The 27,434-nt window shown below is 45.2% G+C and overlaps 1 long non-coding RNA gene across 6 annotated transcripts; it reads left to right on the top strand.

The window, feature by feature from the left end:
- Positions 1-1,886: 1,886 nt before the first annotated feature.
- On the top strand, positions 1,887-26,344 carry LOC138528830 (uncharacterized). Of its 6 annotated transcripts, XR_011284255.1 has the most exons (4): positions 2,002-4,941; positions 5,183-5,670; positions 6,648-6,717; positions 18,801-24,042. It is a non-coding gene; the product is annotated as an uncharacterized lncRNA (long non-coding RNA). The 6 variants fall into 6 exon arrangements; XR_011284254.1 differs by adding an exon at positions 24,051-26,344 and having other exon boundaries at positions 1,887-4,941; positions 5,183-18,965; XR_011284251.1 differs by having other exon boundaries at positions 6,648-24,042.
- The last annotated feature ends 1,090 nt before the right edge of the window (positions 26,345-27,434 follow it).

The raw sequence follows: 27,434 nt of genomic DNA, 5'->3' as shown, positions 1-27,434 counted from the left end.
ACATCTGGATTCAGGTAAGGCACAGGAGACCAGTATATATAAAAGAATTGTATTACTTAGTTACAGGGCTAGTTAATAAGGAAGGCAGGGAGCTAAACAGATGACATCCTTTCATGTAAGGTTCTCCCATCCTGTCTCCCAACTGTAACACTTGGAACGCTCAGGTCCCATCACATTCTATATGACATAGCTGCACTCCACCAGCAGCACTGTGTGCACCCAGTGCAGATAGATAAGTACAATACATCAAAGCAGTGGATACATCTTAATTAAATCGTTCTTATAACTTTAATAATCTTATTTAAAACTAAAACCATATTTACACTAACACGTTCCACTATAACTCATCAACTAGATTATCATAATATTCTGACACATATTACACACCTGAATAATTAAACACCTTAGACAAACAACTAACAACAAATAAGTCTCAGTCTCATCACATTTCACATCATATTTTCCACCACCGTGTATCCTTTCTATGACTTGTAACTTGAACTCTAATGTGGAACTTGAACTCAAAGTATTGTGCGACGGGCCCAGATACCTTTGGGTTTGGAGCGCGATATAAATAAACAAATGTTCAATAAAATAAATGAATGCTAGTCCGATGAATGTGCGTTCACAGTTAATCAGAATATTCAAATCTAGTGTTTGTATTATATATGTTGCACACAACCGGACAGGTCTGTGTTTCATAATTTAGATATAGGTCAGCCCAATATAGAGGACAGCCCCCTGCCCCCTTTTTCCCCTGATATTCGTTTGTGCGCACACTTATATAATTCCTGCAGAGGGCTGTTTTAAATAGAAGAATGCCCAGTGTTTCCAGGTCGGAAGGAAAAAATAAGCTGAATGCCCTTCCAAAACAAGCTGACTCCCATTCAAATAAGCGGAAAAAACAAGCGTGCACCTAAAAAGTTGTGGAAAGGTCTCAAAAGTAAGAAACATAACACAACAAGAAAAACATACATAGACAGAACACTGACATAGTGTGTTAGAACAACAATATTTTATTGCATGGTGACTAGAAGTCCCAGATTGCAAAATAATACGGCCCTGAATAAATTGTATTTGTATTTATTGTTTTATATAGCCCCTTAATCCAAGGCGCTATATAATATTGTAACAAGGCCAATTGGAAGCTGAAAAGAAACATGGCCTTCCTGAATACATCTATCTGAGAAAATGTTGTATATAGATTCCAAAAATCCTCTAACCCAGTCTTGCAAAAAAAAGTTTTCAAAAAATAAATAAATAAAGGATCTTAGTGGATAATCAGCAATGGGGATATCACCAGGATGATATTGCTATAGAGTGACACTTGCTAAACTAAACCAAACCCCTTTTTTACATGTCAGTGTGTCTGTCTGCATGACTAAACTTTTAAAGTGCGCTTTTTTGCATATGTTTAGGTATTTGGCATTGATGGGCCACCTGGTGGGCAACTAACGATCTCATTAGTGCCAAACACCTAAGCATATGCAAAATACAGGGCGCACCCGAGAGCAAGACAAAGCAGCAATTGCCGTCAAGTGCTGCCAGCAGCCCAGTGCAGGACGCTCTGTGCGACGTGTAATGGGCTTAACAGCAGTATAAACAAGCCCAATTACACGCGCACAGACGGTCCAACAAGCGGACGAAAACCGCGACCTTCAAATATTATAAGCGACCTTGGGCAAAAACAAGCCCAAAGTCGCTTATAATACGAGGACCTGTCAACACTGGAAATGCCGCAGGCATACGCAGACTGCAAAACCGTTACGTCCTGACATCGGCACCCATGCGTCAACGGAAAGACCAGTACTCCGCAATAATAGGTACGTCACGGTGATATCACTGGGTCGTCACAGAGGTGGCTCCCGGCCGTTCGCCCAATAACCAATGGGAGGGCGGGTCGTGGTAAGTAAGGCACAGTGGAGCCTATCATCACCGGGACTATTTTTCATGTTTCGTTTGCGGATGGATACTTTAAAATCTATAAAGGTTACTGACATTGGTGCTGCGACATATTAACGAGAGAACTGCAATAGGTGAGTTAGTAGGTTGGCGGCCAGAGGGTCAAACCGTATATTTATATAAGTTTTGGTTTGGATGGGAGGCCGAGATAAGTTTCGCAGGAGGACGTCTTCGTTTTAGTATGGCATCGGTGGAGGGTTTTGGTTGATTGCGCAATATTGGCTAAGTGGAAACAGCTGTAAGGGCCGTTTGTTTTATAACTTCGTCAGTAAATGAATTGATTGAATTAACGCAGAGGTACTGGGTCGCAACCTTAAAATGGCGAAATTAGACTGCCGTAAATTCGCATTTATCATACAATGAAGGAGTGGGTTTAATATGCGTGTAACGGATGTTGAGATGGGGTTAGCTGTGTATATGATGGTCGCGAGTTCCTTATGAGATGAAAGTAGTTTGTGAGACGGTGGAGGATAACGCGGGTCTTAAGACCGCGGATTGATGTATGTTCGTAAGATGGCGGCCGTGTTTAGAGGTTTCCTAAGTTTGCATTTGGACGTGTCTGGTCGGAGAAGGCGGGCGGTGTAATAAACTGCGAGTCATAAGATGGCGGAAGGGGGGGCGTCATGAAATGGCGGTCATGCCTTACTGATGTGAGACGGCGGTGCAATTGAATGAGTGGATTGCACGGCGCTCTTTTTTTAATACGGGATATTACGATGGACGTATGTTAACTAAATGGCGGCAGGGCTCAGGCTGTATCATAAGATGGCGGGCGTGCACGTTTTAGTCTGAAATGGATTCTTGTGATGGTGCAGTAACTGTTTATAAGATGGATTATTTTTTAGTTTGCGGTATATCTCGCTCGCATAGCTCTGTACACCGCCCGACTGGTCTTTCATTCGCACGGGGTAGTGCATGCTTGCCAGATTTTTGGCGCATGATTGGAATCGGTTGAGTCGCTGATGGTTTACATCCCTATTGGAGGAGGTGATATCTAGCGAATTTGGGAAGGGGGGGGTCATAAAATGGCGACATTGCGTAGGATGCACCTAAGGTGGCGGTCGGGCGTTACTGATGTGAGACGGCGGCGTAATTTTCCTACATCGGCGTTTCCGTTTTTTCCAGCATACATTGAATGAGTGGATGTTTCACTGGATGGCACGGCGGTCTTTTTTAATACGGGATCTTACGACGGGCGTTGTATCTAGTATGCTTACAAAATGGCTGCCGGGCGAAGGCTGCATCATAAGATGGCGGCGGCCGTGAACTTTAGTCAGAAATTAATTTTTTGGTAGGGCGTTGCAGTGAACGTTTATAAGATGGCGTCGCTGATTATTTTTTTAGTTTGCGGTAGATCGCGCTCGCATAGATTTCTGGTTAGCGATGGGTCACGTGAGGGTGGTGGGGTGGCTTTTCCGGCCGCTATTCTGTGCACCGCCCGACTGGTCTTTGATTGCTCACGCGGTAGTGCATTCTTGGCAGATTAGATTCTTGCCGCATGATTGGAATCGGTTGGTTGGTTTAAGTTCCGACTGGGGGGTGGGGGTGTCTAGCGAATTTGGAATCCCGTTTTATTGCTGCCGTGTTCATAGAGGGGAGCCTGTTCGGATCTAGTGGCCGCCAACCTTCTATTCAAAGTGGAGCGGGGGGGGGGTTACGGCAGTGCAGGTCGACTCCATATTACAATCTTCCATGGGCGCAGGACACGACCACCCTGCCTCGCGTCTGCATCGGAAGTTTGTGAACTTGGCGCACATAATCTGGACAGCGCCTTGGACAACGGCCTAAGCTTTTCACCAACTGAACCGACTACCCCAGCACCGCCTGCAGCACCATGAACATTGGCCGCAAATGTGGCCTCGTCACTGAACGTTTGAGAACTGGTGTTTTACCACGCTTCCGAGTTCTGTTAATACCTGACCGTGGGGCATTGCCTTGGTAAACCATGCTGCAGTTTTTCAAGACCAATAAATGCCTGCATAGCCATCTCCAGTCTAAGATCCCACTCGGGTGGGGGAGTTCTCCTGTGTCGGGTTTGCGGTTGCACGTAACTAGCTCAATATTTAAACCTATGCTCTCTTTTAGGACTTGTCCCGACCTGAAGGTGGCTTTGCTGCTTCTCATGGACCACCAAGGCCGATGTTGGAGCACCCATTGCAAAGGTTGAGCCGAGCTTTTCAGTGTCAGTTTGGAGGGGGTGAATAACTGAAAGCATCTACTTGTATGGGACATGCAGTTATTGCAATAGGCGAACATTTGCATGTTTCGGATGCCTTTCTGATACGCCTCGGGGCGGGGGTAACCTGCTGGTATTGTGGGCAACGGGCTAAATAACTTGAACTCATACAATGCACTTCGCCCGCCTGCGAGTGTCCCATTTCTGCAAATAAAACAATCCAGACTAAGTCAACAATCATTTTCTCTACATGCTTTCATAAAACGATAGACGTATCCTGCCACCTTTATGACCTCCCCCGGCTTTCTATTGCCTCCCGTCTCACTGACTGACCCATCGGCCCCTAAGAATTCTTCCTCTTGCCAACATGCCTGCCGGAGAATTGTGCCTGCTTTTATGGTCCCGCCCCTCTTGCCGGTGTAAATTGCATGGCAAAATAAGGTCTATAAATTAGTCCCAGCTGCTTCCTCTTTGCAGCCGTTTTAGTGCGAGCCCTACGGTGGTTTGACACTTCAACGTTTTCCTTTGCCTATAGTTGGTGGTCTTCAATCCAAACCATGCCATATATTTTGGTGCTGTGGAAGAAAGTTAATTGCGATTTTTGGCTTGCGCGATTATACGTAAAATGTTCTATTCCCTGGGTGGAAATTTGGTGTTGGTTTACAGTAATGCTACATTATTATCATTGTTTGGTATGTTTTTTTGCCACTTTCAGGTTATATACTAAGTTTATTAGAAACTACACGTGATGGGCGAGTTGAATACATGTCTCCATCTGCTGAGCTTTAGCAAATGTTTATCAAGTAAGCATTTTTCAATTGTAATTTGTGCTGTACATAAATGTGATGTGAAACTTTTCAACCTAAAATCGTTACGTTTCTAATAAACAGAAAAATTAAACTGAACTTTCACTTTATTTTGGGATGTGGGGAGTGGGTGTGATTAACTGAATGTTAATACTATTTTATGCTAAAATTGATATAAACTGGCACAGCCACGTTCTAGTTTAACAATCGGCTCTTTTCTTTTTCTTGGTTCCAACAGCTGTTGAAATACCCAACTACCGACGTTTCGGTCTTTGTCGGAAAATTAGTGTATTTATAATGGACAGTTGTGGGACTTCTAATGGCTTGATCTATGTGGTCAGGGGACACTTTTGGATCAATTAATGGAGGTAAAGCGCTCTGGTAGCAGTTTTGTATTCGGCGCCCTGACATTCGTTTTTAGTCGCATCTTACAGGGCTATGAAGTAGAGTAGATGCAACCTGCATATAATGGAAGGTAGTTTGGAGTTGTTCGTATAACTTCACTTGCCTTGTTGGTGCCAGTCCTTCCCGCAGATAACAATGCTGGATTTTTTCCTTATCAGTGCATAACACAATCTTTTTGATTTCAGCAGTTGGTGCAATACCACATCATCTTAAGCATCAACGCCGCATGCTGCATTTAAGGCCACGTTGTTACCACTAAGTGCTTTTTAAATAGGCCAGGGAATGGACTCCGTTCGCCATACTATGCTGTGGACTACAAAGGTAAAGCATACATTTACACCAGTATAAGACTACAGGGTCGTTTGCCCAGCAGCATGGGTGCACGCGCCAGTGAACTAAATTGAAACTGCACTTCAAAATTCGAACTTAAAAAACCGTCATGTGTTGGGTATTAAGGACCTATACATTCATTCTCCCTTAAGGCTGTTGCATGGGTTATGGCTCACAGAAAACACATTTTAATACCTTGTATACAGACTTGCCATCTACAGTAGTTATTGGGGATGGTGGGCAGTCACTTTATATATAACCTGAATGTTCAGATTGTTAGCAACATTTGGCTTGCTTTCACGCCTATTTCTTTGTGGTTCACTGGTGTTTGCTTTCAGATATGAAATGAAGCTTTCTAAAATTAGTCAAAGGTGTGGATTGAAGCGCTGATAGTTGCCCTCATACACTGTCCGCGTTAACACGAAGCCTGGCTTGTGAGTTGCCTTGGTTTATCGAGTGTTTCGCAGGGGCTCTTCTTGATACACACGCAGGTAAGGAAGCAGTGACTCCAGCTCTTGGCATGAGAATGGCTGGTGGGTAGAGTCGTATTTGCCGTTTTGGTGCAGCTCCATTTAATCCTAGTTTTAAATGTGGAGTGCAATTTTCGGTTAGTACAAATGTCTTGGTCTTAACTACGTCCGACAGATGTGGACATTTTAAAGATATTTCTGGTTTTTCTGTCGCATAAGAAGGTAGTCAATTGGGTTGGGGTTTTAATGCTGCGTTTTATGCCATGCCCAACGGCTTCCCATTGACTACTGTTGGATCAACTTTAAAACGTCGGACGTGCGCACCAGCACATCCATAAAAATGCGGGTATCTTGCCACGTCAGTTCAAACCCCTTTCTCGAGTTGCTGTCTTGATGCACATGACACCAAGGCACGCTTAAGTTTAGCATGTCTAGTCCAAATGTGTAACTGTTATAATAGTTTATGTACTGATGATACATTGAACACTTTTTTTATAGTGGCTGTTGCTGAAATCAAGAGTTTGGCTTCCCCGTGTGTATCTAAGCACTTGGATGAATGTCATTTAAGGTAAAAATCCATTGCCAAACGACTACAAGTCCATGCTAATGAAGACCACGTTTTCCATACTGGTTGGGCAGATCTTGACCTTTCATGCATATAATTTCACCCCATGCATACTTATAAAGTGGAGTACGTTTTTATACAATACAGAATGTGGACACATTGGCCTCATTACAAGTTTGGTTGGCTGAATTGCTGCCGAAATGGTTACCTCCACCTGTCCTGTAGGATTAGTGGTAGTGTGGTTTACTGGTGGCAGTAAAGCCTGTTTTACTTGCCAGTTAACCAGGTTCGAAGTTCTGGGAGCCATTTAGGATACAGGACTAAAGGGGGCCCTTGGTGCGGGAGCTACTTTGGAACTAGACAGACATACCATTCTGAATTTTCGTTTGGGAAATCGCTGCTCTGGGCAGCATGGGTCTCACTTGAAGGGACTGTCTCCTCCAGTGAATATGGTGCTACTGCTCGGGAGCAATACAGTTTTGATCCCCAGGTCTGTGCTTTAAAACCTTGCGTGTTATTAATATGGCTTGGTTTCAAGCATTCTGTGAGCTGAAACGCTTGAAGGGGCTGCTGGTGGGAAGTGCATGACTGGAGGAATGAGAGAAAAGGAGGGGCGGAGAAGAGTATCCATAGAATAAGCAAACCCAAAGAGAGGGGGGAGAAAAGGGCTTGGAGAACAATAAACTGCCTATGCTTTAGCATTTCAGATGCAACCAAGCAATGGTGTGGAGGCGGAGGGAGGGAAGTCGGACTTGCTAGGTGTCTAGTACGCTCAAGGTCGGGGAAGTGCAGGGGCAGGCAAGGGCCTGGGTTTACGTGCACATGGTTACCCCTCATAGAGAAAATGCAGATGCCTGGGTGCGAGTACAGGACTGGAGGGGGAGCCTGGGTCCTGTGGGGCTCTGGAGGTGCACCCGGTGGGACTGTGCAGGTTCGGAAGAGGAATGTCTTTATAGGAGTTTCTGGACTCGAGGTCTGGTTCAAGACTGAGCGATGCAGCAAGTCTGTTCCAGAGGGAGCCACCTGCTGAGGGTGGGGGATCTACCCTGAAAAGCATCTCGAAGAGTTTGGGGGAGGCCGAGTTACTGTAAAACATTTTTAATGTGAGGAGGCTGAGGGTTAGCCGCAAGTGGGGGGGGGGGAGGCGCTTGCGCATGGTTATGATGCTCACAGGCATGTGCACCTGAGCTTGACTGTCATGGCATTTGAGCCTGCCCCTAGCACGAACTGAGTAGCCAGACATAGCATGTGTTGGCATGGGTATTTACAGTCGCCACAGCCTTTTCCGGTCCAGCAGTATTGGTTTAGACCCCCTGGTTCATGGTGGTGCTCATTTTGTCTGACCCAGACTGATTTAATCATTTGTGTTATCTACATCCAATTCTGTGTGAGAAATGTGTTCTCACGATCAAAACGCTTATGCCATTTATATCCAGATTTTTGAAAATGCTGTACTTCAGACATACACAGGAAAAGGGTATGTTAATGTTTGCATGTGGGAGGTCAATGGAAGATAAGCTGCTATTGGACAGAAATGGCAAGGAAGGGGTGAGGAAAAAATCAAGCAAAAAGAATGGCGAATATAGATTATAAAGAAAGCTAACAACGGGTCCAATGGAAGGTTGAGATGGTGGGAAAGGGCTGTGGAAGAACCCGAAGCATACACTGCTACTAGTCTAATGCATTCACTCTTGCTCCTCTCCCTATGCTTTCTTCAGTCATGCTTTAACTTATTTCCTATCTCCATTATAAAACTTGCAATGTAAAAAACGAAACTTTCTCTTTCTCCTTCCTGATGAGCTAACCCTTCCAAAACATAACCACCATGTCCTCTGAAACTCAACTTGGTGTACTTTTCCTTAGCTCATCAACTGAATATTGCACTCTGAAATGCTCATTCTCTATCACAGACTACTTTCACCCCAGCTCTCCCCTAGACCTTCTTGCTATTCGTCACTTGACACTCTGGCAGCTCTGACTCCAGGCTATCCTTTGTTCACTCCTCTTGATTGACTGGCAGAGGTGGGTGTGTTGGGCACCTATGCTCTTCCCACCTCAATGCCTCTCCAATGCCATGTCCCTCCCCTAATTCCTGAATTCACCATCTTTACTATTGCTCTGCCATGCTCGTCCACATCTCCATCTGTCACCCTCTTGTTCCCACTGGGCCATTCTTTGATCTTGTTCCATCCTCTGACCTTTCCTCACCACTTGCTCCACCTATTACTAAAAGGAAATTGAAACCATCTGCCATTCTCCCCTTTCTGGCCTAGTTCTCTTCCACACCTGATGCCTCTTGCACCAACCCTGCCTTCTTCAGCTTCCAATCACTACTATGACTTTTTCCTCACCTCCCGCTGCTTACTTGGACCCCTACGTCTCGGCATCCTCAACCCTGGGTCACCTCATTCATATGTTCTCTCCGCACAGACATGCCTCGGCTGCTGCGGAAATGAGGCGTGCCCTTTTGCATGATGGCCTGCAACACTACCTCTGCCCTGAACAAGTCCACTCTTATGGAGCTAAAAGGGAATTCTATGTAACCCTCATTGACTTGCTCCCACCATCATCGTAGCCAACAGTGCACCCATAACTATCCCAACAGTTTCCTGATGTACAAGTGCCTTACAAATGCTCAATAAATAAATAAACAAGTCTTATCAATCAGCTCACAACTAATGACCTAGCTGAATACTTAGTCAAGGAAATGGCCCACTTGCATTTTCCCGGGCCTTAATTAGCGAATGGCGGGGCGCGCCAGCCAGCATCGAACGGGGTGACGTCGCACCCCTGACACCTCCTTCCCCCTCCGGGTGGGGAATACTTTGCTGCAAACCTTTCCAAATGATAGACTCCGAACCTTCCTCACTCCTTCCTATTCAATTTTACACTCCGCTTACGCTGCCATTATCCTCCCACTTAGGTCACACTAGTAAGTGCTCTCTTGATGAAGGCTAATTGTGCCCCATCAAACCCTCTTGCTCCTCAGCTAGTCATGCCTGTGGCCTCTCGCCTTGGCCTCTAGTGCTTGAAAGGGTGGTGTTCAACCGTCTTACCAATTTCTTAGACACCTGCAAACTTCGAGACCCCCAACAAGCAGGTTTCTGCTCCTGTCATGAATGTGTCCAATTTAATCGCCCCTGCCAAGCACTCAAACCCATCCTCTGTCCCAAGCCTCCTTGACCTGCCTGCTGCCTTTGACAGGTCTATCACTGTGATCTCCTTGATACATTTCTTGGGATTCATGATCAAGCCCGTTCTAGGATTCAATCCTACCTTGCACCGTTCGGTCTCTTGGAGCAACAACACCTCAAACTGTTGGTGTTCCACTAGGCTCTCGTGTTGCTCCTCTTTACCCTACATTTCTGCTCTTGGGGCACTAATCTCCTTTGGGTTTGAACCAACTCTTTGAGGATGCCACCCAAATGTTCTTGTCCTGAATTCTCCTCTGATCTCTCAAAATTTCAAAAAGTCTGCCATTACATATTGGATGGCTTCACACGCACCAATGTTAAACTCTAACTCTTCTTCCCTGCGAAGCCACTCTTGTCTTCACTAAACTGGATTACTGTGCCTTCATCCTCCTATGTCCCCCCAACTATGCTTTCTGGTCTGGCCTCAGCAAGTTCATTAACATTGCTACCAGGACTCTTGGGACCCCCGCCTCACTTCACACCACCATCCTCGTACCGTCACCAGATGGGATGGCCAGATTTACATTTCTTTTCCTGGGTCACAAATCTATCCACAGTAAAGCACTACTGTATCTATCCAATGTATAAACCATCTCATAATCTCTGCCGCCTACTCGACTACCTGTTTGGATTCTCTCATACTTCTGCACCACTTGCATATAATTCTCTTCCCTTGGATATCAGAGAAACAGTCCACATGATTTGTTCAACCAAACTGAAACCCTACTTCATGTCTGAAATACCCTATTAACCTACACCTCATCTGCCTGCTAGCTAACATTTTTCCCTTGCCTCTAACTTGCCTGTCTAACTTCCTCCATGGTCACGTCTTTAGCAAAGCTGGGTGTACTGCCTACCTGCAATGTTGGTTGTCCATTGTCATCTGTGTGCCCATTTATATTGTCACTGGGGACTGTCCATTTACTCCGCTCCACAACCTTGTTGGAATCTCCCTCCAACTCGCCCCATTGTAACAAGCTCACTGCTTCCTGTCACATCTGTTTGCTCTTTTGTGAACAAAAGGGGCGGATTGTATGGAAGACAGAATATAAAATGCACGGATTACAGCAAGGAAGATAAAGGGAAAGCATTCAGTGCTGATTGTGGAGGGAGGGGCGGGTGTGGAGGCAAGGGGTAGGAACATAGAACTTGTCTAAGGTGTATTACATGAACGTTAGAACAATTGGAGTTTAATGCAGAGACCTCCAAGCTAGAGGTGTGAGGAAGGGAATACACGTTTGGTAAATCTGGATATGAAAGGGCCAACATAAGGGGAATAGGTGAGGCCCATGGACTGATCTGTGTGGTATACTGAAGGATAGAGTGAGCACTGGAGGAGTTGCTGGGTCCGGAAAACAAGGCAAATCATTGCTTGAGACAGGATAAAGTGGAGCCAATCATCATGACCGAGAGACCCTCAGATTGGTGTGATCCACTGTCCAAAGCTGCAGATAATTTCAATTGTACAAGAGACTGGGATTGCTGTTATGATATGGCATTTATAACGCGCCTATGCACAAGTGTTTCAAGGCGCGGTGAGGCAAGGGAGGGGAACAAAGGGAGGACAGGCAACGATCATACTAGGCCATGTTTCATTCAGATCGTGCAAATGCATGGGAAGCGGGCAGGGACAGTGCAGTACATGGGAATGAAGGGTTCCGTTAAGCACACACAGCACTCAATACAGAATGAATACACATTTGTATATGGGCATTGAAAACAGGCAAGTAACACTAACATTCACTACTGATATATACACATTCACCTTGGTGTGCTCTTCAAAGAGCGCGAACACTTAAATGTACTTAAAGCTAGTGAATAAAGAAATAGAACCAGGTAAGTAATCATTTGAGAAAAACTTGGCTAGTCTTTACATAGCTAGAAAAGCAGGTCCCAATCGGGAGTCCTGTCTTTTTTTTGGGAGGCTAGGAATCTCCATCATGCAGATTGTACAAGTAGAGTGGCTTGAGCCAACAACACGCTGTAGGTGTTACGAATTGTAGGAAAAACACAGTAGGAACGTTTTAAACAGTCCACATCTCCCAATCCAGCCACCTGGTGGAGACGTGGGAGGGAGGATACCAGCCTGAACACCACTGCTCAAGGTTAGGCAAGTGAGAGATGGGGCTAAGGCTTTATACACACGCAACAGACTGGAGCAAAAAAGGTGTTTACACATCCCCTGTATTTTTCATTCTGGGCCCACCTGTGAGTACCCGAAGGAAATGGACGAAAAGATTGAATCCAAAATGCAGAAAGCGCGTTTAGTCTGCATTCGCCATAGTAGATTAGATAGAAACCTATAATGCCGAGCAGGTGTGTCTCCCGCTCCTCCAGTTCGGTATTATGGGCTGGTGGGGTGTCCCCTGCTTACATTTAAAGGTCAGGGGACAAAGTTTAAAATCCCAAAATATCAAATTACAAAAAGTGGGCTGTGTAATTTTGTAGTTCGCTCCTTTGGGATACGTTCTTTTAACCTACATCTGTCACTGAAATTGCTGGCCTTAATGGAATTGTACCATGGTTCTGTTGGAGGAAGCCATGGGGTCGTGGATGCAGAGGTCACTCCGGCGAAAACTCTGATCACTCTCAGGATGCAGGTGGCAAACAACGATGGGCACTTGAAGAAAATGGCAGCTGGTGTTCCTTTTAATAGTTGGGGAATGAGTATCTGCGGGGTACCATAGCCGAACTCGGTGCGGTGAATGTTGCAGCAAAGTAGCTAGCAACGACCTCTGGCTAGCCACAGCATGGTTCTGAGACTGTTCAGTGCTCTTCCATTGGTTGGATTTTTCAGCAGTAGTTGGGACTGGCTGTTACCCACCGGTCCAGGGGTTGAAGTAAGGAAGATCTTCAGGACATCTGCAAGAGAGGCAGGGCTTTGCCGGGCAAGTTGAGAAAGGGCTGCCAGCGATCGTCCAGCAATGCGTTTTGGGTCTTTAGGGCTTTTGTCTCCCAAACAGCGATGATCTGGTGAATGGCTGCATACTTGCCCTTAAATCTAGGATTAGGGCTGGAGTTGGGACCCCCCCACACCCCATCTGCAAGGATCTGCAACATTCAAAGTGGCTGTCCGTACTGGCCACTACATATGCACATCAACATGCATTCCTAGCTTAAGTGTGGACTGGATCCAGACACATCCAGCCAGCCCCTAACACCCTGCCACACATACAGACTTCCACTTCACCCACGAAAGCTGAAGCTTTCCTCGGCTAAGGGCTTTAGCATACTTTGAAAATCTAGCATCTCCACAGCAGGAAGATGGTCAAACTAACAGATGGCCAAAAGACAGGCGAAAATCGCGTGGCACAGCCATTTTCGAGAATATGGTACTTTAAAATGTCAAAGCTCAGAAGACCATAAAGGAAATGCCACTAAATTATTCGCAGCCATCTGGATATACGTGCAACTAACCAAAAAGTGAAAATTGCATTCAGAAGTTCGCACACTGAAAGAGCATATAACCCATCACACCACACCCCACGCTTACTCTCTCCTTACATCACCACTCAACTAGAACACAGAGATACTATGACACCATTCGGTATAACTGTCCTCATACGAACATCCACCGCTTACTCCACATCATTCTATGTAAACACTGCTGGTCCCACACCCCCAGCCAGGCGTTTTCCTCAGGCCTAACGCAGCCACCTCCGTTCCGGATAAATCCTGCCAGAACGAACACATTCTCCTGATCTCTCAACCACCACACCTACCGATAAGAAGCAGCTATTACACGTGTACCGCACAAGCTGCACACATATCCGGTGCTCACACGCACCTTTTGACTCTCCCTACTCTCTCCACTGATCTGAACTTCGGTTCCCAAGGGCGTTCAACCTACCAGCGCCTTCAGACCATACCAATGGTATATAAGGCGCTATATAAGTGCAAAATAACAATAACAATAACAAAAAAGTCCCTACTGCGATTCACACATTTTTGCGAGACAAATAACCAAGCTTTACTATGGAGAACTTTTCTCCTGCACTGATGTCCACAGGGTGTAATATGTGCCCCCAAAACAGACAGGGCTAAGTAAGGTAAGTGAAGCAAAGGGCTGTACTTGCCTCAAGGTCAGGAAAGGTTCAACAAAAGAGAAAACAGGGTGTCCCATTGATGTCTATGGTGGAAAAGCAGCAAAAGGGACACACTATTGCTTATTGTGGATAGAAGACGCGTAAAAGCAGATTCATTGGAGTGAGCGGGGTGAAAACTAGGTGAAGCTGAAAGGTATGGCATTATATATAAAGCGCCTATACACAGGCAAGTGCTTCAGAGCGAGCGCTCAAGGAGGAGGGGAACATGGTGGATAAACAAGTCACTCAGAGCCCTTGAAATTCTGAGAAGATAAATGTGCAGAGGCAGACTAAGTGCATAAAATACATTTAAGTTTGAGATCCAGCCTATAGGCCTGAAGGCGATGCTGCAGTTTTTACCAGTTGAAATTAAGGCGTGAAGACCAGGGAGAACAGATGGACTGTAACTGGGAAAAAAGTGCACCTGGTCAGTGGGGACTGGGGTAAGCGCAGAGAGAGTCAGTGAGTGTGGGTAGGGTGTGGGGCCCTGAATGAGGCAAGTGTGAGAAAGGGCTGGCAGGGGTGCCAGGGACCTGTGAAACGGTACACCATTTGAAAGCTGTAAGGGAGAGGGGGAAAGAGCAGAGAACTAGGTTAGGAGGGTAGATGGAGAGAGAGGAGGAATGTCTTGAGTTTCCGGACCTTGACGTTCGGTCTCAAGGTGGAGAGAGGCTATTCCAGAGTGACGCACCTGCTGAGGATAAGGATCTGCCTCCAAATCTCTGCTTGGAGAACCGGCTCACTCGCAGAAGGTTGGAGGTACATGAGCGGAGGGCACATTAGGGACAGTATTAAGGTAGGCAGCGTTGTAGGTAGATAGGTACCATGCCCCAGAAAGCCTTGTGAACAATGCAGTGGGTCTTGAACTTGATCCTTGCAGCCACGGGGAGCCAGTGAAGGGATTGCAGCGCCGGAGATATGCGGTCCCTGGTCATGAGGCCAAGGATACGTCTCACGTTTCTGTCCTGGATGAGTTGCAGAGGAAGGGAGGTTGAGGAAGAGGCTGTTGCGATAGTCCAGCCTAGAGAGAACCAGGGCTCTGGAGACAGTGAGCCGCTGGGGGAAAATGAGAAATGGTAAGAGTACCTCTTAGGAGGTGTAGCTGATAGTTGGACTTTTTAGAGATGTCCGAAATGCGAGAGTAGTGAGTGGAGTAAAAAATGACCGACCCCAAGGTTTCTTGCCTTGCAGGTGTGTGTAGGCGCAGGGCCAAGGTAGGCCAGCCAGAGGGAAAGTGGGAGCAAAGGTCCCAAAGCAAACAATTTCCGTCTTGCTGGCGTCGAGGCAGAGGTAGTTTGTGGCACACCATGACTGAATTGCGGACAGGCAGTCAGATATGAGTGAGGAGGAGGAAGCGGCTGAGGGTAACCTGAAAGATAGTTCTGTGTCATCCGTATAACACTGGAAGTTTGGAAGTTAAGGGGTGAAAATGGCATTCCCATGTGCCACGGCAGCCATATAGACGTTGAAGAACCAGGGGGAACTGTTAGATCCCTGGGCAACGCCACAGGCTGAGAGAGCTATAGTCGAGAACAAGGCTCAGAGTTCCACCTGGGATGGGCGGTCTGAGAGAAAGGAGGTTAAACACGCCATAGCCTGACTTGTGATTCCCAGGGTGTCGCTGAGATGTGCGATCAGGGTGTTGTGGTCAACCATGTCAAAGGCAGAGGAGAGTGGGGAGTGTTAGTGTCAAGATTTGAGATCAGGTGTTCAGAAGAGCAGTTTCCGTGGTCATGGAAGCAACCAATGGATTCCGTGTGGAGGGTCAGCTGAGAGATAGCAAACTTCTCCAGGAGTTTGCCCAGGGAAGGAGTGATTGAGATAGGGCGGTTGTTTGCCGCGATGGAGGGGTCGGAAGAGAGTTTTTTTTTAGCAGAGGGTGGGTGCACAAGGGAGTGCTTGAGGGCAGTTGGGAAAACTCCAGTGGAAAAGGAGAGATTGCAGAGATCCGCCGGGGCGAGGGAGTTAGTATTGTCTTTAATGGTTTTAGAGAGGCAGGAGTCCACCTCTGGCCTGCCTGACCTTCCTCTCGATTGACCATCCGAGGTCCAACTGGGGTCTTTCCTATCATCTATCTTACTCTCTACATGTGGTGTTCCTCAGGGGTCTAACCTCTCGCCCTGGCTTTTCAACCAATACCTGGCAACTCTCGCCCAATGCATTGCCATTTTCTGCTCAAATTACACTACGCTGACGACACTCCACTCATTTTCAGGCTGCCCTCGGCCACCTCCTCTCCCTCTCATCTCTGATTGCCTAACTGACATTCAAGATGTGTGCCACCAATGAACTTTGTCTGAATGCCAGCAAGACGGAGATCCTCCTCATCGGCACACCTTCACCATCCTTTCCCCTCTCTCTCTCTGGCTGGCCTCTCTTGGCCGCTCTCCAACCCCCACCTGCAAGGCTAAGAACCTCAGGGCCATCTTTAACTCCACACTTTTCTTCTCTGCCCACATCTCTGAGTTCTCTAAAAAGTCAAACTTCCTACTTCACCTCCTACTTCCTTCTTCCCCCAGAAGCTCACTGTCTCCCAAGCTCTGGTTCTCTCTAGGTTTGACTATTGTAACAGCCTCTTTCTAAATCTACCTGCCTCTACTCTCTGCCCTCTACAACTAATCCAGAACAGGACTGCAAGACTTGTCCTTGGCCTCAAGCCATGGGATCGTATCTCTCCAGCTCTGAAATCTATCCATTGGCTCCCAGTGGATGCAAGGATTACATTCAAAACCCTCTGCATTGTCCACAAGGCTTTCTGGGGCCTGGGTCCAAAATACCTTCAGCTATGCCTCCACAAATACCTCCCCATTCGAGCTCTTCGCCCTTCTACCTCCCGCAGGGTCAGTTGTTTTTCGAAGAAACGAGCTGGGGGTAGATCTGTCTTCGGCTGGGGCCTCCCTCTGGAACAGCCTCCCTGCCACTCTAAAAACTTCAGCTGAACCATCTGCGGTTCCGGAAGCACCTCCAGACCTTCCTCTTTGCTTCTGCCTTTGCTCCCACTCTCCCCTGCTGATCTGCTCTCTTGGCACTGTGCACCTGACCGCCCTCTGTCCCCTGGGCCAAGGTGCCTGCTCACCCTGCCACCCTCCTGAACTGCCTCCAGGCCACCCCTTTCCCTGGTGACTATCTGTACCCATACAGTCCCTCCCCATTTTTCTTCTTTTCCTGCACTTATCAGACTTACTCAGTTCTGCTGCCGTAAACACAGCACACAGCACTTGCCACTTGCTGGCTGCACTACTACTGCTTATTGCCTCCATTTCTATTTATTTGTATTTATTATTTATCTGTTCTCCTCTGTTCCGCACTTTCCACTCTCCCCTTCCATGCACTTTCCCCCTTTTCCTTTTCCCGTGCACTTGCGTGTCTCAATGTCTCTGGGCCTTGTAAGGTCGTTGTTGTGTTCTCCAATGTTCCCCTCCCCTCCCCTCCCTTGCCTTGTCGCACTCTGAAACACTTGTGTATGAGCGCAATACAAATAAACTATCATATATCATATCACTTTTTTGGATGAAGCCTTCATAGATTGAACTTGCCTGGTGAGCTCATCAGGTGTGACGGGTGAGAGAGAAGCGAGGGTAAGGTGTGCGCTGAAAGTCCATATTGCTGGATAGCTGGGAATAAAGAGCATTTTGGTCAAGTTTAGAGGGATCAGATGGAGGACCAGTAATTTAAAGGACGAGCTGGCTCTAGATAAGGTTACACATCAAGTAAGAAATATAATGAAGATACACAGGAGATGAGGGTAGATGGTAAAGGGTCTGGTGTGGAAGCAGTGGAGTTTGCACAGTAGAGCAGGAGCTTCAGTGTGTTAAGCAGTGGTATGCAAACTTTTTTAGAGGGCGTATCGCTCGTTGGTCAACAAATCTCTTCTGTCAAACACTGCCTTCTCTACTTGGCACTCTGGTACCCTATTTTTTTCTACCAATATCTTAACCACCTCCTCAAAGCTCTTTGAAGGTCTACAACTCCGACTGGATGCTACTTTCTGACCATATTCTAACTGCTTCCCCCGGCTCCCAAGCCCGCCGACCCACTCCATCTCACCTTTCTTCTGCCTCTGATGAACCATGACACTGCATGCTCTCAACTTTCCCTCCACTAAACAAATTGAAACCTGACAGTATGGTCGACTGTCTAGTCCTTTGCAGGGCTTTTCTTCAAGCTCTCAATTCATACCTTGCTAACTCCATTGACTTGGTGTGTCTGGCAAGTAGTTTCAGCACTTTGACCCAAGTCTCCATTGCTCATGCCCACAGCCTTAAGAGTGCCAGTCCCCCGTGCCCCTAAAACAGCGGAGGGTAATGGGGTGCCTCAACCTGCACCCTCGGCATAAACTCCACTTATTTCTTTACTTCCCACAAGGTTAACTCCTTGCACTAGCTCTGGACTCCGCAAAGTCACATGCATACCCATTTTATCTGTTCTTGGGATTGTCGAGCTATCCATCATGGTTGCTCCTTGCTTTGACTCTACTTTTGCCTCATCCTCTGCTGATGGCTTTGCAATTAACTTTTCTTTAATCTAAGGCACTGTATGGTCTCCCTCCTTAGCACCACCTCATCCCCTCAACCTTATATTTTTGTATCTGGCATTCCGAGGCTTGTGAATTATTGTGCAATGCATTGGTTGGTCAGGTGTTGTCAAAGAAAAGTGTTGACAGACGTTACTGTAACACTTATCATTATGCATGCAGGTACCCATGATCCTCCACAGATTGATGCCTTTAGATTGTTTTATTCTGCCATTGATGTGGTTGCAGTAGTCGGAGTGGCAATTTAATAACTGCATCTACCAATGATCCTAGATACCACCAAAGATGTCCACACTGAAAACGATCTTCTTGCAGTCCCAAAATCAGTGTATCACTGTCTACCATTAAAAGTGGTTTCGAATGAGAAGACGCCCTTTTGGTTTGGTCCCCAATGCAGCACCTCCTAAATTAGTATCCTGCCAACCTTCTGCCGAAAAGGTAGGTGCTGAAGAGGTTCTTGAAGTAGATATTCTGAGAGACTAGTTGGGCCCAGAGCAAGCCATAGTACCTACATTTAAAGTGGGAATTGACAAGTACCTTTATATTCCTTAAAAACCAGACGTGCAGGGACAGCCTTAGTCTTAATTGCAGGTCTTACCGTGTCTTTGCAAAATGTATGTGCAATGCACCGCTGTTGGTTATAAAATATCCATACCTCTTCCCATTCCCTACCTCCAAGCTGCCTCTGGGGACACCCATTGATCTGCTGCATATTCCCCTCTCCCCACACTCTTGTCCAGAAGACATCCCAGAAACCACAACTGCTTTTTTGTCACCCATGCCTTTCCAGACTGTCCCCCTCTCGCCACCTGACTGATCATGCACCTACTACCCTGCCCGCTTTTTTTTTTTTTAGTCCCTTTATCCGTGTTTTCTGGAGAGGAGGTTTCACACTGGATTACGTGAGAAGCATCTTTTTTGGAGCACATAAGCAGACCGTGTACAAAGGGTTTAAGAAGGGTAACCGGCTGCATCAAAACATTCCAAGCGTTGGTTACTCACCCATATAGTAAGTTTCTCTCATGCACTGCAGTTGGAAGTAGAACATGTGTTGGGCGTGCTTGCTCCCTTTTTTCAATTGGTTTTGTACTGGCTGACGGTTGAGTGAAAAACAATCTCTTGAGAAATGGGAACCCTTTACTGGAAATAATGTGTAATAGTGCAAATTGGATGGCTTAATGTTATTCAAAGCCAAGCCGTTATTAAAAATGTGGCACTGAGGACTTGCTGCTAAGTTAAGTGATTCTTTCCCATAAATCCTGGATTTCTTGCGTACATTATCTGCTTATGCAGTTTCTATGATCTGTCTGACAGGAGGCCTCTTTGGAGTTACACTTTGCAGCATATTGTGCATACAGGTTTGAGTGACATACAATAATCAGATAAGCCCAATACAAAAAAGAAATATGCCTGGCTAAACACAATTCCTACAACGAATGCATATCTAATGCCAGTTCCAGTAAGAAGGAATTGTTCTCTATACTAAAGGAATTAGTCACCTATTCCAACACCTGATATCTGCATCAAAAACAAAACTTGGTGCTCAGAATTCCAACAAGCACTCTCCAATAAAGTCAACACCCTACAGAACAAAATAGCCAAAAAGAAGGCTTCCCTCAACCTATTACCAGAGTTGAATAACACAGCCCCCTGTTCCATCGAGACACCATCCGACAAACTGGCTAGATTCCACTTTACTAAAACTACCACACTTGAGGTAGAAAAAGTTATGTCATTAAAGCCTTCCAATTGCCAGGGTGACCTCTGCCCAGCACCGATTATAAAAGATGCTTCAAGAGATCTTGCTCCTTTTATTGCCAAACTTGTCAATGCCTCTTTTTCTTCGGCACTATTCCCACCAACTTAAAACAATCCTGGGTGCTCCCATTGCTAAAGAAGCAAACCTTAGACCCTTTAATCCCTACCAACTACTGTCCCATCACGATGGTACCCTTCTTGCTCAAAATACTGGACAAGATTGCCTACATTTGTATCCAGAAATATCTGGAACTTCACACACTCCTGGGAGCAAGACAATCAGGCTTCCGCCCCTTACATGGAACGGAAACTGCCCTCATTGACTTGAAATCCCAGATCGATGAGCTAAGAGACACAGGCAAATCGGCCCTACTCCTATTACTAGACCTCTCAGCCGCATTTGACCTCGTGGACCATAAGGTTCTATGCGGGCATTTCTCTACAGAGGCCATCAAATGGATCGAATCATTCCTGACCGATAGAACTATGAGGGTCTTCTCCCTGTCAGCAGCGGCAGACCCTATTCCAATCTAGTGCGGCGTCCCCCAGGGCTCCTGTGTCTCCCCTACATTATACAACCTATTCACCAAGCCCCTGTTTGATGATCTGGACCTTCTGGGTATCACCTACACTAATTATGCAGATGATTCACAGATTCTCCTCCCACTTTCCGGGGATTATCACGAGGATTTGGTGTTGGTGAATAGAGTGTGTCTCATCATCCAGGCATGGATGGCAACCCATGGTCTTTGGCTGAATGATGACAAGACTGAGCTCCTTATCTTGGGCACCCACTCTAACCTAAAGAAACTAGGCCAGAAGTACTCATCCTTTACTATTGATGGGAACCTTATCAAGGTGGCCAAGGAGTAAAGACCCTTGGCTTCTACCTTGACTATACCCTCTCCATCGACAAACAGATGAAAGCAATGGCCTCGGCCACCGCTTACACTTGTAAGCTCATTAGGACAGGCAACCCCCTTTTAACAAATGATAACTGTATGATATTAGCCAGAGCCTTGATTCTTTCCAGGCTAGATTATTGTAACGCCCTTTACATTGGCGCTAATAAATCAATTATTCAGAGGATACAGAAGATCACATATCTCAGTGACCAGATGCCAAAACAATTGGCTTTCAACCCAAAACAAAATTCTCAGAAGAACTGCCTCCCTCACCCATAAAGCACTCAACAATGCTGCCCTTAGTTATCTCACCGACAGATTCCATAGGAGAACTTCTTGCAGACCCTTGAGACTTAGCTATAGGAACTGCCTCACCACTCCCAGATTCAGACTAACTAAGGTAGGTGGCAATAGCTTTTCTGTGAAAGCTGCCGAACTCTGGAACTCCTTGCCACACCCACCCACTCGGGGAAGATCAACCTTACTTGATTTTCAGAGGTAATTACATAAACCTGCTCAAATCTGCCGACCAATAGACTCGGCCACCAATCCTCGGTAGATCGTATGCATAGTTAATCAAATGTCTTCTGTATATAGATGTTACCCTGTTTTTATTATGATTATTTGCTGTGTCCTTGTTTATAGTGCAATACTGTTAACCTGTAAATATGTTGTATCCTGTGTATTTTTTGTTACAAATATTTTAAGCTTTGCATCTGTTGTAATCTACTGTGCCCTGATACCCCTGGGTCTGGTGCGCATTAAAAATGAATAAACAAACAAACATAAAATGACTAGCTCTGCAAATACGAATGGATCGTTGGCAACTGGATAACCAAAGGTTGATGCATTTCAAGTGCGGATATATTAAATCAAATAAACAGCCTGCAGGAAAAGTTTGCTGAAAGCCGAGAAGTGGCAACAATTATTCAAAAGGGCTACTCTACAGAAATTCACGTCTGTTGACTTAAGAATTATAAAAATACTGAGTGGAATTAAGAATTATAAAAAGACCGAGCAGTACCTGCTTCACCATGATTGTGCCCTAAGCATGTAATAGAGAATGCTTCACCAAAAGATTGTGTGGATAAATAGAAATTAAAAGTGCATTGGAGCTGCTAATGTGAACGATTTGGGAAAGATCTGCTTGCAACTCTTTGCCTCGTACAGGCCAGGATTCTGTCTGCAAGGTATGGCCTCAACTTATGAAGGAGAGAATAGCAGTCATAACGCGCACGGGTAATGCAAGCTCACTGTCACCACTGGAAATGCATGAAATGGTCACACTTGTGCTACGGTTGGAGGGACTTGCACATTGCGAGCACGTTTGTTTTTCTGTGAAGTTTTAGTGTTTTATAAAGATGTAATCCTCACTTATGGCTGATTTGGGTTGGAATGTTTGATTACTAAATTATTACATACACGTTAATTATTTTGGGGCATAAATGGTAAAGTCCTGTAACAGGAGCTAGGAAGGCAAGGGAGGGGAACGGGGGAGAATAAAACAGCAATCTTACTAGGCCCAGTGACATTGAGAATGCGCAAGTGCATGGGAGAGGTGGAAAGTGCGAAGCAGAGGAGAAACAGATAAATAACAATAAATAAATAATAAAGGCAACAAACAGTGGTAATGCAGCCAGCAATTTGCAAGTGCTAGGTTTAAGGCAGCAGACAGGGTAGGACTGATAAGTGCAGAAAGAAAAAGGGGGGGTTGTATGGGTACAGATACAGACGCCAGTGCAAGGGGTGGCCCGGAGGCAGTGCGGGAGGGTGGCAGGATGAGCAGGTACCTGGGCCCAAAAGACAGAGGGTGGCCAGGTGCACGGTGCCAAGAGAGAACAGATCAGCAGGGGAGAGGGGGAGCGAAGGCAGAAGAAAAGAGGAAGGTCTTGAGGTGCTTCCGGAACCGGAGATGGTTCTCCTCAAGTTTTAGAGTGGCAGGGAGGCTGTTCCAGAGGGAGGCCCCAGCCGAAGACAGAGATCTACCCCCAGCTCGTTTCTTAGAAAAACCAGCTAGGGGTAGAAAAATTCTAGCGTGCAAAAGAGGCAAATATTGAGTTTATAGCACAAGAAATTTTTGGGTTAATTATTTTCTAGTGTGAGTACTTGAGTTGCGGGGGAGTTCGAGCTCAACTTCCTTTGTGTTATCTTGTGCCTCTAATGAGCATTGAATGGTAATATTGAATATTTCTATGGAAGCAGCAAGAAGGTTTACGCCTAAAAATTTTGGCTTGGCATACCCAGCCCTACAGTAGTGCGTGTAGTGCCACGGGAAGAAACTACTATTATTACTGCGTGATGGGAAGAAGTAAACTTGTATCTTTATATGTGCATGAATAACTAGGTGCACACATCATTACTACAAAATTTCGTTTTTCAGTTAAAACTTATCTTTACCCACATATAACATACTCATTGGGAATTGCACTTCCATTTTTACTCCCAACTTTCCTACTTCCAAATCTTTTATGCAGCACTGAGCATTCCTGTGATATAGCTATCTGCCTAAAACATGCCAATGGAGGGAAAGCAATACTTCAACGCTATGTGGTTATAAGTACATAAACAATACGATTTCCCTGTAAAAAAAAAAAAAGTGATGAGGAAATCTGTCATTTGATTTCTTGGGAGTAGTTCTTTCGGAGGGGTACAACTTGTTTTTGTGTTCACAACCTCGTGAAAATCTTGTTCCTGCGGTTGACCCTCAACATTTCTTTGGTAACCGTAAGAATTGCACCCGTGCTACGAATTCTAGGTTTTGGTTTTAGAGCTTTGCTTGGAATACTTTCATACAGTTCGACCAGGACTAACATTTCTGCGAAGTGATGGTGATGCTGCTTGTTTGTATTTGTGTTCGCAGCCTCGTGAGAATCTGGTTCCTGCGATGGGCCTTCAATGGATTCCAGATATTTTGTTTGACAACAGTAAGAATTGCACCACTGCTGCAATATGATCTCTAGGCTTGAGGAAATATTGAGTAAATACTTGTCGTACACCTGGACCACGGTTGCATGCTGCCTGAAATATTTCTGAGGACAGATAGCGATGCTGTTTGTTTGGATTGGATGAGTACAAAAACCCAAACCACTTTTCTATTAATATTAAAAACAAAAAAAAGAAATTCAAGAGGAATTCTTCAGATGCCAATTGATTGCTTGTCTGGGGAGTACTCAATTTGGAGGGGGGACATTCAGGGTACAACTTGTTTTTGTGTTCACAGCCTCGTGAAAATCTTGTTCCTGCGATTGGCCTAAACATTTATTTGGTAACGGTAAGAATTGCACCCGTGCTGTGCTTCGAATTCTAGGTTTGGGTCTTACAGCTTTGGTTGAAATACCTGTCATACAGCTCGACCAGGAGTTACAGGCTCTCGGACTGACATTTCTGAGAAGTGAAGGCGCAATGCTGCTTCTTTGGCTAAGTAGAAAACAACAACATTTCTCTTTACGTTATTCTTTGGATGCCAATTGATTGCTGGGGACAGTATTTGAGTAGGGGGAATCGGGGGACAATTTGTTGGTTTTTGTGTTCACAGCCTCGTGAGAATCTTGTCCCTGTGATGGGTCTAGAATAGCAACCCTGAAGTTTTGTTTGCTAATAGTAAGAATTGCACCCATGCTGCAATATGATCTTCATGTTTGAGACCACTTGTCCTATCCTAGACCAAGGGTTACAGGCTCTCAGCCTAAAATGTTGCAGAGAAGGGAAAGCGACGCTTCGTGGTTAGATAAGTACAAACAACAATATGATTTCTCATTTGTTTTGTTGTTAATTACTTGGGAAAGCGTTTGAGTTGGGGGAGACATAATGGCGCTACTTGTTGGTGTGTTTCTAAAGAAGTTGCTTTCCATAGAATACCTACATTTTGTTTTCGTGCTGCTTTCCATTTAGCAAAATGTGAGCCATCTGTTGCATGGGTCTATACCTCCTTTGTATCTGTTTGGTGTGCCTCTGTTTTTCTCATTTGAAAAACGTTTCATACGCATCGTTTAGTTGTGTGGTCGACAATAGTGGAGCTGAGTGAGAAGATGATGAAATCAAACCATTGATTAAAAGAGAGTTGGGAATGAAGTTGAAAGGACGGAAGATGGGCAATCTTTTTTGTGTCTTTTTACAGACCAATCTAGTGTTAAAGTGGCGGCAAGCACCCCAAACATCAGATAAGTGCAGTGATTACATTCACTAGTAATTTGCTTTCTTCTCGTACTTCTTTCCTTTTTGCCAAATGTGTGTTTTTTCCTGATCCGATGCAGCTAGACGTAGAGCATGTGTGTTTGTTTTGCTTTCTCCTTTTTGTTTCAATAGAAAAGGAATTGAAAACTGCAATTATCTATTGGTTTTGTGCTGGTCATAAGTAAGAAGCAGAATCCCTTTGAGAAACAAAACGGTTGTAAATAAGTAGCAAAAAATGCTTGCAATTGCCTGATCAAGCACCAACGTATGAAAACAAATTGGAGAATGCATTTCAAGTACAGATATCACAAAATCAAATAAATGCCTAGTGCTACAAGTTTACCTAAAGCACGCAAGTGCATTGTATATGTTGAATGAGAAATGCCACTCTACAGAAATGTGTGTGTCGGCCGTGTTAAGAATGATCAAAGGAATAAGCAATACCTGCTTTGTAAAGGAGTTTGTGCCTTAGGCATGTAGCAGAGCATGCTTCACCAGTGGATTGTGTGGTTACATAAATGGAAGAAAAAGTGGATGAGAGCGAATACCGTGAATGGATCAGAAAAGATGTGCTTGCAGCGCTCTTTGTGTCAGACGGAGCTAGATTCTGTACACCAGGCATCGTCCCCAGCAGTCATCACACAGGTAATGTTAAGCTTGTTGTCTCTACTGGAAATGCATAAAACTGTCACACTATTGTGCAACATTGGGGTGTCTTTGAATGTAATGAGCTTGTTTATTTTTCCTGAATTGTATTAGTCAATAATCCAATGGTCTTTTATTATTATATTTAAATCTTTGCATGCACTTGCAGCAACTGCTCAGGCTATATAAAAATGCAATAGTCTTTTGAAATGATGCAATGTTCTCTTTTGACTGGTTGCACTAGAATGCTTGTTTTCTAGCTTTTGTAGTTGTGTTGATGATTTTGGTGAACATTTTTCCAAATTGCCTTAAAGTGCCTTAGTAGAGCTACTAAGTAAATGAATTGGTGACATTTCTCACTATAAACAGAGATGAGGAATTCGGTTTGTCAATTTATTTTTTGGGGGGTACTTAATTTGGAGGGTGGGGGCCGGTCAGGTTACAATTTGTATTTGTGTTCACAGCCCCGTGACAATCGTGTTCCTGCGAATGGCCTGAACATTTCTTTGGTAACCGTAAGAATTGCACTCGTGCTGTGCTACGAATTCTAGGTTTGGGTCTTACAGCGTTGCTTGGAATACTTTTCATACAGCTCGACCAGGACTAACATTTCTGAGAAGTGATGGTGATGCTGCTTGTTTGGCTAAGTAGAATAACAATACAATTTCTCTTTTTACGTTATTCTTTTGATGCCAATTGATTGCTGGGGCAGTATTTGAGTAGGGAAAATCGGGGGACAACTTGTTGGTCTTTGTGTTCGCAGCCTCGTGAGAATCTGGTTCCTGCGATGGGCCTGGAGGCTGCATTACGTTCTCTAGGTTTGAATCCTACATCTTTGCCTGGTATTGTCATAATCGCTGGACTAAGGCAACCTAAAAATGTAATTTGAGGGAAGCTACATGGTTGGATAAGTACATAAACAATATAATATCTCACTATAAACAGAGATGAGGAATTCGGTTTGTCAATTTATTTTTTGGGGGGTACTTAATTTGGAGGGTGGGGGGCCGGTCAGGTTACAATTTGTATTTGTGTTCACAGCCCCGTGACAATCGTGTTCCTGCGAATGGCCTGAACATTTCTTTGGTAACCGTAAGAATTGCACTCGTGCTGTGCTACGAATTCTAGGTTTGGGTCTTACAGCGTTGCTTGGAATACTTTTCATACAGCTCGACCAGGACTAACATTTCTGAGAAGTGAAGGTGATGCTGCTTGTTTGGCTAAGTAGAATAACAATACAATTTCTCTTTTTACGTTATTCTTTTGATGCCAATTGATTGCTGGGGGCAGTATTTGAGTAGGGGGAATCGGGGGACAACTTGTTGGTCTTTGTGTTCGCAGCCTCGTGAGAATCTGGTTCCTGCAATGGGCCTGGATGCTGCATTACGTTCTCTAGGTTTGAATCCTACATCTTTGCCTGGTATTG

Source organism: Ambystoma mexicanum, chromosome 7q (assembly GCF_040938575.1).
Source record: "Ambystoma mexicanum isolate Mex_15411 chromosome 7q, UKY_AmexF1_1, whole genome shotgun sequence".
Classification (NCBI taxonomy): domain Eukaryota; kingdom Metazoa; phylum Chordata; class Amphibia; order Caudata; family Ambystomatidae; genus Ambystoma; species Ambystoma mexicanum.
This window is presented reverse-complemented; position numbering and strand designations above follow the sequence as displayed.